Here is a 14772-nt window from a genome sequence, read left to right as displayed (position 1 = left end):
ATTGTAAGTAAAGAAAAAGAATTACAAGACAAATGAAAAAGAATGCAAGTACCTGGAAAAAGTGAAAAAAGTAAGACTCCACTTATCTGGAAAAAGTGAAAAAAGTAAGGCTCTGCTTATCCTTTCTCTTCCGCTCTTGGTTGCTTCAATGAAATGAGGAGAGAGTTAAAATGAATGAATGGAAAGAAAAGTATATATAAGAAAAACTAGCCCACTCCTCCTACGCATAAATTTGAATTTTCAAAAAAGAGAGGGAAATTTGAATTCATTATAAATTTGAATTCAAATTTGTGTTCAACATTCTTCTCATACTTTCTTCTTGTACGTTCCTTTTGAATTCAAATTTGTGTTCAACATTCTTCTTGATACTTTCTTCAACATTCTTCTCGATACTTTCTTCTCGTAAGTCCTTTTCATTCTTCTCGTAAGTCCTTTTCATTCTTCTCTGTTGACTCTTTCCTACTGCTTTCATAGGAAGAGCTGGGTATTCTATGTTGCAGGGTTCCGAGGCTTTTTGTCACCTACAGATATGTTGGGATTGTCGTTGTAGCATATGTGTAGCTTAGGACCTCGAGTCGTGTTCCGGTGAGAGACGTAGGCTTAAGTGTGGTAAGCAAACAAAGTGCAAGCATGTGTAAAAGGCACGTAAACCATCGTTGTTGGGGTAATGAGGGCTTTTGCCTTCATTGGGGGTTGTAGGGTTTAGGAGGAGTTTAAGGGTTCAGAAGGAGGTTCCAAGGTTCAGAAAGAGTTCCAGGGTTTAGAAGGAGGTTCCAAGGTTTAGAAGGAGTCCAGGGTTAGAAGGAGGATCCAAGGTTCAGAGTAGAATACATGGTGGAGAACTCGTCTCCCTCGTAGTTCATGGAGTTTAAGGGTTTAGGAAAGCATAGGAGTGGGAGAGGAAGAAGGTGTAAGAGCATGGGTGATAGTAGAGGGAGGAGGAAGGAGGAGGAGGGAAGGGGAGGAGAGAGGAGGAGGAGGAGGAGGGAGGAGGAGGAGGAGGAGGAGGAGGGAGGAGGAGGTGAAGGAGGAAGGAGGAGGAGGGAGGAGGAGAGGGAGAGGGTGGGTTGCAGGGTTGAAGGAGAGGGGAGAAGGGTTGCAAGGTTAGGACATGCTTTTGGACGTGCAGTGCAAGGAAGCATGGACACTTGAGACAAATGCTTGGAATACCACCAATGTAGACTCAACACAATGCCCCAAAGAGTGTGGGATTCATTCCATTATGGGGTATTTATACAAGTTGGAGAGCTTCTCTCTCTGCATGTAACACAAAGTCGTATCACAAAGTTGTAACACAAAGTTGTATCACAAAGTTGTAACACAAAGTTGTAACACATTCTCTCTCTTCATGTAGAAGTTGTAACACAAAGTTGTTACACAAAGTTGTAACACAAAGTTGTGTCACAAAGTCGTAACACATTCTTTCTCTTCATGTAGACAAACTCGTAACACAAAGTTGTTACACAAAGTCGTAACACAAAGTTGTCACAAAGTTGTAACACAAAGTTGTATCACAAAGTTGTAACACCTTCTCTTTCTTCATAAGTTCATGTTGGCATAGAGTCAACATACTCCCGGATCCATTTTATTACCCGTCCTCGGGTTATGGCTTATTGCGATCACGTACCTGGGTTGCCATGTTTTTAGTCCAGTGGCTGTGGAACTTGTGTCGTGCTAGTCGATCCTGCTGTAGAGCCTTAGCACCATACAATTTTTGCGCAGTTTCCAGGTAGCCTGTATCTACCATTTCCTCGAACAGAGATATGTGGCGTGCCTCCAAGAAGATCACTCTTTGATAGAGTCGGCTTGTAATCTGAGCATCAATCCATTCATTGGGATTAAAGCTGAGTGGAGGCAAATGGGAATCAAGGTAACATGGGACCTCCAGAATTAATTCTAATGTTTTGCAGAATATGGCACTTTGGCGAAGGAAGCGATCAATGTTGTCGCGCATTGTTTGTTCATGCTGCTGAAGTGCTCGGATCATGGTGCCTTGGATATTCCATTCTACACCAGAGTAGGGTTCGATCATTGGCCAATTAATGACTCGATCTTCAGCCAAAGTGTGTATGTTGGCTTCCCATTTTTTAAGCCGTGGAACTGCATAGAACTTGGGATGGGTTCTGAGACATGGAGGTGCCTGTAAGTACTCCTTTAAGAAGATTACATCAAAGAGCTTGGGACAGCGCCAATCAGGTTGTGGATCCAATTTGCTAATCCAACCTTCACTTATTTGATGCTGACGAAGGTTGGTAGGAAAGTTACCCAGGGTCCATCCACCGCGAGTTTTCATATCAGGATATTTGCTCCAAGATTCCTTGATGGGGTTACTGGGAAGTGGTATCTCATCAAAATCATACCCATCATTGGAACTTGGCATGGGTGTACGAATTGGATTATCCGGATCCTGATATTCAAAATCAAATACTGCATCATTTTCTGCTGATGGAAGCACTAGAAGTGTCGGAGGTAATGACGGGGCCGGGAGAGAATCAGGGGACATGGGGGAGAAATATGGCTGAGTGATAGTGGCGGAAGGGGGAGCAGAGGGGAGGGGGGGAAGAAATGGGCAAATGGTTTGAGCAGCTTGGTAATCCTCAAGGGTAGGATTAGCAAGGGAGGGGAAAAAGCTGGGTGTGAGGGGCTCGTAAGTTTGTGATTGTTGGGTAAGTTGAAAATGGTGAGAGGCATGAGCAAAGAGACGATGGAGGGAATAGATGTTAGGATGGAGCTCGGGGAAGGTTAAGAGGGTGGTAGCAGCAAGGGGAAGTGAGGTTATGATGTTGGCAGAAAGAGTGGTTAGATATGGGAAGTTGGATGTGAGATAGGCCTTGTCATCTTCCGACACTTCTTTTTGCTGGTGCGATGGGATGATCAGCTGCATGGGTTGGATGTCGGTTATGTCGTGCCGTGCAAATAATAGGGATGGCCTTTGTAGCAATGGCAACAAACTTGCAATAACCCTGAGGGGAGGACTACCCATGAGGCAGACATATGCAATGAGAGCATCCATCCTGAGTGTTATAAACCCGGCATGTGTAGACAGGTAGAAGATATTCTTCTCATCTTCAGACAAGTCTTGGCAAATTATGCGCAGGGTTTTAATCTCGATTGATCGTTTCCAGTTGATTGTTGGATGAGCAGATATGATCCGGAGTTGGAGTTGCTTCCATTGGATAAGCACGCGTGCGTTGAGGTGATCTTCCACTTGTAGAGCAGCCACAAGCTCTTCGTACACCACGGTTGTGCATTGTAGTGGGGCTTCCTTGGTGTTGTCTTCCAATGCCTCATTGTTGTGCACTAGCAATTGGAGTTCAAGCTTGGAGATGGCCATTTTTTGGGAGTGCATCTCATTCATTTTTTCTTTGTACTGATGGTAGATGGTTGTGTATGCCTCCTTAAGCTTTTTCATTTGCAAGGTGACCTTTGCCTGTTGAGGAATGTCTTCAGTGGTATTGGACCATTGGTCCAAGACCTGGGCTTGTGAAGTGCTGACCTCTTGAACAGTAGCAAGTTGGTCTTTTAAGAGTCGGCATTCCCTTGTAAGCTCATCAATGCTAAAGGCACGTACTGCCAAAGATTGTTTCATGTCTTCAAGCTTGTCTTTGCAATCCTGGAGCTCTTCTTCTTTGTGAATGAGAGTGAGTCGAGCTTGTGCCACTACCTCTGTTTGTTGCGCATGTGCAGATGTCAGGGAGTTATAGGAGTTCTGTAGGATTGCCATTGCTTCTACTGCTGTAGTCAGCTGTGTTTGACTTTGGTGGAGGCTGGAGGTCACATCCCTTATGGCCTTCTCTTGAGCTTGGAGATCCTGGTTCATGCGCACTTCTTCTACCTCCTTCTCATCTATCTGTGCCCGAAGTGCCTTGACCTCTATGGTGATTGCCTGGAATTGGTCTTCGATTTCTGATGCCATCTGCCTTTCCAATTCTCTTGCATATGCTTCCTTAGCTAAGCTAGGGAAGAGTTCTGACATTTAGATCATTTGGCTAGCTGATGTTGGAGAATGATAGACGGTGATGAGGTCTAGCGATATTGCTGATACAAGTGGTGCCCATGTAGCCATCCCGAGGATTCCGTAGTACTTGGGGGAGGTTGTTCCAATGGCATTTCACTCCCTTGTGTACAATAGTCATACTGCTGATCTGGCACTAGCTCTCCTTGGGGCTCATCGAGGGGCTCATCGAGGGGCTCATCGACTGGCATGGCGTCGATGGGCGGTTCGAGTGCTGATGTGGTCTCAAGCTCTGGTGCTGATCGTTCCTCAGGTTCGAGTGCCAACCTTGTCTCGAGCTCGGGTTGGTGCTGTTGGTGGAGACTTAGTGGTTGCAGTTGTGCACCGAGCTGTTATCCTACTTTCCAGAATAGGAACTTCTGTTAAGGCATCTGTACTTATCAATGTGATAGCTGGAGCAGTTGATGACGGCTCCCATACTGGTGAGAAGGGTATGTCCAACTCCTCAATTGGCTTTGGAGACTGGGGTAGAGTCATTTCTCTTTCTTGTAGTTCTTTTTTGATGATTATAGCCAATAAGTGCGGAATTTTACATTTCTGGCCTGAAGAACCATCGAGTTTTTTGGTAAAGAAAATGACGAAGTGTTGGACCCAGTCTTGTTTTAGCTTCCTACTCAGCAAAACAAATGTGCGGAGTGGAAGGGAGCGTTCCTTGCCATTCTTTATTCCCAAGATGGTGGATAGAAATTGTGCTGCTTCCTTGAGGCGAGGGTCAAGGATTGTGCGAAGCAAGATGCCATCTCTATGGATCAGGGTACCCTTGGTGAGGAGAGACTGTACTTCGATAAACTTTGCATCAGCAGACCGTTTAGGGTATTGGCCACCTTGTTTTGGCAATGAGAAAGCCCTTTGAATGACCGTACTGGCGAGGATAATGTTAAGTGGGCTCTGCTATACAGTGATTGTACCGTACTTGCCATCTGTTGCATTGCTGGAGTAGTAAGAGTGGAGAAAGTCCTTGATGTAGGTGGTCATGATAGGACTGTCCTCCAAGGATTTGAGACTCTCATGCAAATTGCCTAGACCCCGTTGCTCTAAGTAAGATGTTGCTTCCTGGGAAAGAGCATAAGTTGATGTGGGTGGCCAGACAAGTTCCAATGATTGGGCCTTGTTAACGGTTGTGTAGGCCAGCTGTGACTGGGGTGGCATTTGTTCTGCTTGGACATGCACTGAATCTTCTTCGGAGCTATCGCTTTGCACCACGAACGCCTGTGGTCTCCGTGGTTGAGAGGATGTAGATGGCTGCGAACTCTGAAGGGGGTCCCGTGGTTGAGGCGGTGGGCTCTTTCTGTGCATCCTCTTTAGTGGCGGCATCTTTTCTGAACCTGCATCCATGTACATGTAGTGTACCATTGATCATTAAATTGATTGGCATGCCTGTATGACCTTTCTGTGTGTGTGTGGGAGAGAGATCCTTTTTTTTTTTTTTTTGTTATGCATCCTTTGAGAGTGTGGAATGAAAGTGTGGGGTACAATTATTCATGCAATCATCTATGTGTCTAAGCGAAAGCGTGTGAGTGCACGTGACCTAGTAGCTAAGTAGGGACTAACTATATGCTTTTTTTGCTGGGATTTTCATAGGGCAGCTAGAACTCATCATCACTTCTGAGCTCTAGGTAAAATCGATTGAGGCTACCTATATGTGCGAAGATGTACATATGCAAGTGAGTGCTCGTGATACAATCTAATCCTAACTAAGGAAGACTTGGTTTCCCAAATCTTCGTTTTTGTCGGGGATGGCTCGTGTGTTGATGTAGCAGTGCTTCAGTCGGCTCCCGTTTATTGTTGTGTTGAATTGGACTCCATCTAGTGTTTCAAGTAGCACATCTCCGATGGGATTCATCTTTCATACTCGGTAGGGTCCTTGACCTAGATACTTCAGTTTTCCCTTGTGTACTTTGGCATTGTATAACAGGGCTAAGTCGCCTTCCTTGATGTCTTTAGCTTTCAGATTCCTGTCAAACCATGCCTTTCTTCGACGTTTTTCTGTTGTCATGGCATGATAAGCGACTAGTCTTGTCTCTGTATGCTTTTCCAACTGACAGAGCCTTTCTTTCAAGGACTCATGATCACCCATGCGTTCCTGTACTGCGATGCGTAGACTTGGTATTACAAATTCTAGTGGGACCACGGCTTCAAGGCCGTACACCAATTGAAAAGGTGTGTTCCCTGTACTAACCTTGAATGTGGTTCTGTATGCCCATAAGGCTGCATTCAGTTTCTCTGCCCAATCAGAACGTTGCGGTTCTACTACCTTGGTGAGGATATTGCATATGATTTTGTTTGTGGATTCTGCTAGTCCATTCCCTTGGGGGTAGTAGGGTGTGCTTTTTCTATGGATGACCATGAAGCCAGACAAGAGTTCTTGGATTACCTCATTGACAAAATGTGTGCCTCTATCCTCAATGGGGCATCCGAATCGCGGGTGATCACATGTTCGTATAAGAATCTTGCTGTGCTTTTGGCATCTGCCTTTCTGACTGCTTTAGCTTCAGCCCATTTTGTAAAGTAATCAGTGGCCACAATGATGTAGCATGCCTGTGTTCCTTTTGCTGCTGGATGTATGGGACCCACATAGTCAATCCCCCATTTTTCAAATGGTTGTTGTGCAACAACTGTTGTTAGGGGATTGAAGTCTTTGTGTTGTGGTTTAATAGTTCGTTGGCATACATCACAGCCTTTTACATATTCATAGGCATCTGCCCACAGTGTTGGCCACCAGTAGCCTACGAGGAGAACTTTTCTTGCTGTGGCTTCCCCTTGGAAGTGTCCTCCTGCAATGCCTTCATGGACTTCACTCAGGATTGGTAGGATCTCATGAGGCATTACACATCGTCTTAATATCTGGTCCTTGCCCATCTTGTACAGTTGTCCTGCAATGAGTTGATAGGGTGCAGCCTTTAGAATCAATTTTCTGGCATCTACTGCTTTTATGTCAGGGGGTGGTCTTCCTGCCATCAAGTACCCAATGATATCTCCACACCATTCTGGAACAGCATCTATTTGAAATAGTGTGGCATCTGGTAAGTCGTCTTCTACTCCAGTGGCTTCTTCTCCTGTCTTGACTCGAGACATGTGATCGGCGATGTAGTGTTGGGCACCTTTGCGGACCACGATTTTGAAGTTGAATTCTTGCAGCAAGAGGAGCCATCTGGTTATTCTTCCTGTGGTACACGGACGGTTCACAAGATAAAGCAATGCTTGATGGTCAGTGTAGAAGACAAAATCATTTGCGAGTAGATAGTGCCGAAATTTCTTTACACTATACACCATTGCTAGGGCTTCTCTTTTTGTGGTTGTATAGTTGATCTCTGCATCATTGAGTTGTCGACTGGCGAAGTAGACGGGGTAGTCTTTCTTATGTTCACCAAGTTGACAAAGCACACTCCCAATTGCATACTTGGATCCATCAGTATGAACATGAAAATCAATATCCCAATTGGGAGATATAAGGATGGGTGCTGTGATTAGGCGCCACTTTAAAAGCTCAAAGGCTTGGTCGCACTCTTCGGTCCATAAGAACTCCACTAATAATTTGTAAAGTGGTCTAGCTATCATGGCATACCGCAATATAAATCTTCTATAATAGCCGGCATGTCCCATAAAGACCTGTACACCTTTGGAATTTGTAGGAGGAGGCCATTCCATGATGATTTTGATTTTGTCCATGTCAGTTGCAATCCCATGTTGAGAGACGATGTGTCCCAAAACAACTCCGTGGGTGACCATGAACTGGCATTTTGTTGGATTTAGGGAGATGCCATACTCCCTGCATTTGATTAGTACTTCTTCCAGACATTTGAAGTGGTCCTGTTTGGTTGAATGGATGCACAAATCATCCAAGAACACCTGTAAAAACTTATTCAAAAATGACTTGAAAGCTGTGAACATGACTCGCTGGAATGTGGCTGGGGCATTACAAAGGCCGAATGGCATGACTCTATATGCAAAAATACCCCATTCTGTAGCAAATGCTGTTTTTGATTGGTCTTGAGGAGCAATTTGCACTTGGTTATAGCCACTGAAGCCATCCAAGAAGCTATATATTTCGGATCCTGCCACCTTTTCCAACACTGTTTCTGTTAAGGGTAGGGGGTAGTGATCCCTAATTGTGGCGGCATTCACATTTTTCAAGTTTACACATATTCTAAGCTTCTTGTTGTGTTTAGGCACAATGACAATGGGTGAAACCCAATCAGTGTGCTCTATCTCGTAGATGAATCCGGCATGTAGGAGTTTTTCCAGCTCGTCATAAACCATGGTGCCATATTTAGGATTTGTACGATAAGGTCCACATACCTTAGGGCGAGCACCTTCCCTTATAGGTATCGTGTGCACTGCCACTTCTGGTGAAATTCCTTTCATCTCTTTGTATGACCATGCTAGGCAGTCACGGTATTCCATTAGGAGGTCTTTGAGTTTGATTTCATCTTCTTGACGGAGCTGTTTCCCAATGAAAACCAATTTTTCTTCCTCCCCTTCAAGGGCGAGGTATGTTGTGCGTGTTTTTGCCGGTCCCTCATAGATTGGAGTTTCTCCAATGCTATCGGTTTCTTGAATTTCAGATTCTCTGATTGGTCTTGGCATTGCTATTGGTGCACTGCCACTTGTATAATTCTTAAAGTATTTCGGCACTTCTTGAAGATCGGCCTCTGATGGGGTTGAACTAGCCTGACATGTGTCATGTGTACTGGGTGGCATAGTTGCATTTAGTAATTTGTTAGGCTCTTCTTTTCTTTCTTTGTCTGAAGTCTCTTGATCGAGCTTCATCCGCACATGTGGCTTATATTTCCGAAAACTTCTTACGTTGGAAACTGTGGGGTAACTTTTCCACTCGTAAGGTGTTTCCAAGTAAGGGTTCATGTGCTGCACATACTCCTTCCAGTCCCTCAGGGGACCATTCAAGAGGTGGTGGTTTTGATTTTGAGGGGACTGCCTTTGCAAGATACAAATCGACAATCCTTGTTTGGACTCGTTCGAATTCATTGAAGTGCTCGGCCTTGGCTTTTCTGCGATTTCCTCCTACAGCTTTCTTGCGGGATCTTCTGCTTTATGCAACTGTGGAGGTTCAACTTTTGGGAGCTCAACTGCCATTAGAGCATGGAGAATGGCTAGGTCATTATCAAAGATTTGATCTTTAATTTCAGCATTCGTAGCCTCTGTTTCAAGGTCCCAAGGAAAATCTAAGTCATCATTGGTATGGGTACCTTCTTCAGGTTCATTATCCCATTCGAGGTCAGCCATAAAGAATGGCATCTCTAGATCGATTGGTTCTTCATGTGTCGGTGGAGGATCGACCTGTAGTGCGTTAACATCTATTTGTGAGAAAATGGGGTCTAATGAATGGCAGTTGTCGGATGGTTGCCAATGTTTGTATCCAGTTATTGACATTGCTTTGTGAGTCACCTGCTATGGCATGCTGTTGCAAGGGATCTGATTTGCTCGAGATTGTCGTGGAAGATGTGTCATTCAATGCTCTAGGAACAATTGGTTTAATAGCTCCTGTCCCCACATTCACCCTGACTGCAGTGTCTCGATTCTGGATTGTCAATTTATCCGTTCCCTAGTCATGGAGGACTGATGCTTCCCGTAACCAAGGACGTCCCAGTAAGATTTGATACGATTTTTTGGGGAGATCCAAGATTGTGAATTGAAGGGAAAAGCGGACTCCTGCGATCTTTGTGGACACACCATTCACTATTCCCAAGGGTTTAGCCCGTGAATCATCGGCAAGGCGTATGTTGAAATTAGCCTTTTGCATTGGTGGGAGACCCCATTCTTCGTAGAGCTCCTTTGATAGGACATTGACACCTGCTCCACCATCCACTATGGCTTGGACTTCATTATATGCCTTGTGGATCAAAGGCACAGTGATGTTGCGTATGTCATCTCTCTCACCCATCCGCACAGCGATATCTTCAATGTCATTCATAGGTGGAGGGGGATTTGCGAGTTCAATCCATCCTTTGAAACTCTCTCAGAGATTGGGACAATTCCGTAAGACGATTCCGATGGGAATTGACACAGGGCAACTCAGGATGCTAGAGAGTGCAGCTCCTTCAAGTTGACGTGGTGGTACATTCTGTTGTGGAGTCTGTTGTGGGAACAAAGGCTCGAGTACAGTCTCAATACTTTGTGGGGCCAAGTCATGGATTGGGTCTTGAGCTTGTTTCTGAGCCTCAAATTGAGCTTGTTCATTTTGGATCCATTGCTGAAGTACCTGAAAACGAGCCTTCTCCACCTCTGCATTCGGGAATGGAGCTTCTTTTATTCGAGGCTCGGGAGTTGATGTGGATGAACTCGGCTACTCATTGCTTGGCGGAGGTGGAGGCACTTGTGCTTTCTTTTTCAAAAGTCGCTTCGGTTGGATTGGAATGATAGGGTCCTTCGTGGCCTCTTTCTGTTGGCGTGTAATTACATTGATAGGCTGTGACCGTAGACTTGCCGAACCCAGACTTTGATGGTCCACCCCAATGATGCCGATGGGGATGTCAGGCTTAACCTATGTTTGTTCTGGGACCTTATTTTTCATGGGACAATCCATACAGGCATGTCCTATGCCACAATCTCTGCAGAGTGGTTGGAAAGTGGCTGGGCTACCACGATGAGGGCACTCTGCGATCCTATGATTTTCTCCACAACCGTAACACTTGATTGGTGCTCGATATGTGTTGGGTCGCACTTGATTTGCATAGACTGGTATGAGACCCTCTGCACCTTCTACATAGTACACTGGGTACTCTGCTTCATACTCAAATAGCGAGTCTACTTCCTCGGCTTGTAATTGATGTATGGGAACTGCCTGAGGAGCTGGATTTGGTGCTCTTGGATACGGTCGTGGATTCGGATTCCTGAGTAGTTGTGGGACTTATGTCCGAATGGGAACAGGATTTAGCCTCGGAGCTGGTGGCGCTTGTGCAAGTGCCGGTTGCCTGTATACTAGCATGGGTGCCGCTTGGTATTGTGGTGGTCGAGGCGGATTGTTGCGCATGTTGAAGGTGCAACTGTTCTCATCATGGCCTCCGATGACACAGATATGGCACCACAACCGTGGTGGTGGATTTGCTTGTGCAGTGATCCTTTCTCTTAGGACTGGGCATTCATTTGCTGTATGATTTGCCAAGCAGTGTGGGCACCAGACATTTTCTCGCCGTGGATATGTTTGAGTTGGCGGCTGAGACAAGTGGAGTTTTGATCCATGGCCTGCATCATATCTTCTTTCAACTTCAAGGTCATGGCCTCGAGGCGATCTTCATTGGATGTTTTGGCAGTGTCCTTTGATTTACCTTTTTTCAAGCGCTTATCTCGTGTATTTGATCTGGCATCATCACTGCTAGTGTCTGAATCTATCATGCCATCTTCGATGTCAATGGCTGCCGCATGAGCACGCATGAGCAGCACTGAATGTTTCATAGCTACTTATCTTTTTCATATCCTTGCGGATTTTCTTTCCTAGACCTGCTATGAACCATGCCGTGAGGTACTTTGCATCTGAGCGTGGGTCACATTTGGCAATCAATCTCTTGATCTTTCCCAGGTATGTGCGTACATCTTCCCTCCGGCCTTATTCGATCTTGCTGAGTTGGAGAGCGGGATCATCTTGTAGCCTCTCCGTTTGAAAGCGACGTTTGAATTCGGTTTGAAGTAGGTCCCATGTGGCACGTTCTTCCACGAGAATGTCGAGGTACCATTCTGACGCCTCATCAGTTAAGGCCATTGGAAAACAAGCCACCTTGGTTTCATGGGATTGATCACCACCTGCTCGACATGCGGCATCACAATGCTGGAGGAAGTGAGCTGGGTCTCCCCTACCATTATATTTGGGAAGTTCCAGTTTTCCCAAGGGGCGTCGGCCTTGATTGTTGTGATTTCGTCGATTGAAGAAGTTGTTAGCCTCGGCATCGAGCTCGATATCCCCATCATGCTCATGACGGCGTCCAGCCATGTTGGGGCGTGGAGGAGTTAAAGGAAGTTGTTGAATCTCAGGGGGAAGTCGGGGTAGAGGATTGGCGGGGGTGGTTGTTGCAGTGGAGTTAGTTGCGGATGGGGCGAGCGTTGGAGTCAAATTCGTTGGCCGGAACGTAACTGCATGCAGATTGTGCATGATTTGCCAAGGGTGTCGCTACCCCAAGGGCGTTTGCGGATGTGGTGTGGTTAGGAGAGTTAGAGTGGTGTTAGTGTCTGTAGGGACCATCGTGTTAATAATGTGCCTAAGATTGGCCCACGTGTGTAGGGAAATGTGCCGGTGCAGACGGATCGTTAATCGGAGGTCACGGCATGAAAATACGAGTGAATTTGTGAAAAATGAGGCCGACACGAGGGCGCGAATGAACGTAAAAAAGAGGAGAGAGAAGAGGGGGAAAAGGGGAAAGAGAGAGGGGGTGGGGAGGGGGAGGTGGAGAGGAAGGGGGAGGGGGGAGGTGGTGGTGGAGGTGGAGGGGGAGGGGGAGAGGGGGTGGTGGAGGGGGAGGGGGAGAGGGGGAGGTGGTGGTGGAGGGGGAGAGGGAGAGGGGGAAAGAGAGAGGGGGTGGGGAGGGGGGGTGGGGTGGGGGGGTTGAGCGGGGTAAGGGGGGAGAGAGAGAGGGGGTGGGGGAGAGAATGAGGGGGAGAGGGGGATGTGGTGGTGGAGGGGGAGGGGGAGAGGGGGAGGTGGTGGTGGAGGGGGAGGGGGAAAAGGGGAAAGAGAGAAGGGGTAGGGAGGGGAGGTGGAGAGGAAGGGGGACGGGGGAGGTGGTGGTGGAGGGGGAGGGGGAGAGGGGGAGGTGGTGGTGGAGGGGGAGAGGGGGAGGTGGTGGAGATGGAGTGGGAGGGGGGAGGTGTAAAAAAGAGCAAAAAACCTGAAAGACGGAAATCGAAAAGCAAGGAGAAGTGGTCACCTGAACGCTCTCCAAGTCTTTCTCGATGTAACGGGATTGTTGCGGAACAATGGATGGTGGGTGGAAGGCTAGGTCATCGCTGCGAGAAGGGCTCGATGTCACTTACATGCGAGGGTAAGAAAAGGGAGTGGTCGATGGAGAGGGAGGAGTGTCTTGTGTGGGGCTCGGAATGAAGAAGAGAATGGAGGCAAAAGTGAAAGATGAAGAATGAGGGGGGTGGAGTAGGTTTTTATAGGATTGGATTTTAGGTTTAGGGTTTAACCCTAAACTCTTCCCGAGCCATAACTCTTTATGGAGAGCTCGGTTTGCTTTTCTGTAAAAAAATAAAATGATCGAAATTGAAAGCTCTACGCATCCGTGTCCACTACCTAGCCTGATTGTATATCATGTGGCTTCTATTTAAGAAATTAAGAAATTTTCTTAAGGTAGTAACTTAAAGTGGATGTTTGGGGTGATATGTTTGGCTTGAAATTTTACTCTCCTTGCCCTTGAGTGTTATGTTCGTGAAAGTTTGAAGTAGTGACTTGTTTTACACATACCTACGTATGTTTACTCACTACTTGAGACGCTAGTCTCCCCGGCAACGGCGCCAAATGTTGACTCTTTCCCACTGCTTTCGTAGGAAGAGCTGGGTATTCTATGTTGCAGGGTTCCGAGGCTTTTTGTCACCTACAGATATGTTGGGATTGTCATTGTAGCATATGTGTAGCTTAGGACCTCGAGTCGTGTTCCGGTGAGAGACGTAGGCTTAAGTGTGGTAAGCAAACAAAGTGCAAGCATGTGTAAAAGGCATGTAAACCATCGTTGTTGGGGTAATGAGGGCTTTCGCCTTCATTGGGGGTTATAGGGTTTAGGAGGAGTTTAAGGGTTCAGAAGGAGGTTCCAGGGTTCATAAAGAGTTTCAGGGTTTAGAAGGAGGTTCCAAGGTTTAGAAGGAGTCCAGGGTTAGAAGGAGGATCCAAGGTTCAGAGTAGAATACATGGTGGAGAACTCGTCTCCCTCGTAGTTCATGGAGTTTAATGGTTTAGGAAAGCATAGGAGTGGGAGAGGAAGAAGGTGTAAGAGCATGGGTGATAGTAGAGGGAGGAGGAAGGAGGAGGAGGAAAGAGGAGGAGGGAGGGGGAGGAGAGAGGAGGAGGAGGAGGGAGGGAGGAGGAGGAGGAGGAGAAGGAGGGAGGAGGAGGTGAAGGAGGAAGGAGGAGGAGGGAGCAGGAGAGGGAGAGGGTGGGTTGCAGGGTTAAAGGAGAGGGGAGAAGGGTTGCAAGGTTAGGACATGCTTTTGGACGTGCAGTGCAAGGAAGCATGGACACTTGAGACAAATGCTTGGAATACCAATGTAGACTCAACACAATGCCCCAAAGAGTGTGGGCTTCATTCCATTATGGGGTATTTATACAAGTTGGAGAGCTTCTCTCTCTGCATGTAACACAAAAGTTGTATCACAAAGTTGTAACACAAAGTTGTATCACAAAGTTGTAACACATTCTCTCTCTTCATATAGAAGTTGTAACACAAAGTTGTAACACAAAGTTGTTACACAAAGTTGTAACACAAAGTTGTGTCACAAAGTCGTAACACATTCTTTCTCTTCATGTAGACAAACTCGTAACACAAAGTTGTTACACAAAGTCGTAACACAAAGTTGTGTCACAAAGTTGTAACACAAAGTTGTATCACAAAGTTGTAACACCTTCTCTTTCTTCATAAGTTCATGTTGGCACAGAGTCAACATTCTCGTAAGTCCTTTTCATTCTTCTCGTAAGTCAGTTGCAATCCCATGTTGAGAGACGATGTGTCCCAAAACAACTCCATGGGTAACCATGAATTGGCATTTTGTTGGATTAGGGAGTTATTTGTCGCTCTTGCTCGTGATAGTAAGTA

Source organism: Dipteris shenzhenensis, chromosome 28 (assembly GCF_047967505.1).
Source record: "Dipteris shenzhenensis isolate YYH24624 ecotype China chromosome 28, Dip_SZ_1.0, whole genome shotgun sequence".
NCBI lineage: Eukaryota > Viridiplantae > Streptophyta > Polypodiopsida > Gleicheniales > Dipteridaceae > Dipteris > Dipteris shenzhenensis.
Note: the sequence above shows the minus strand (reverse complement) of the source record.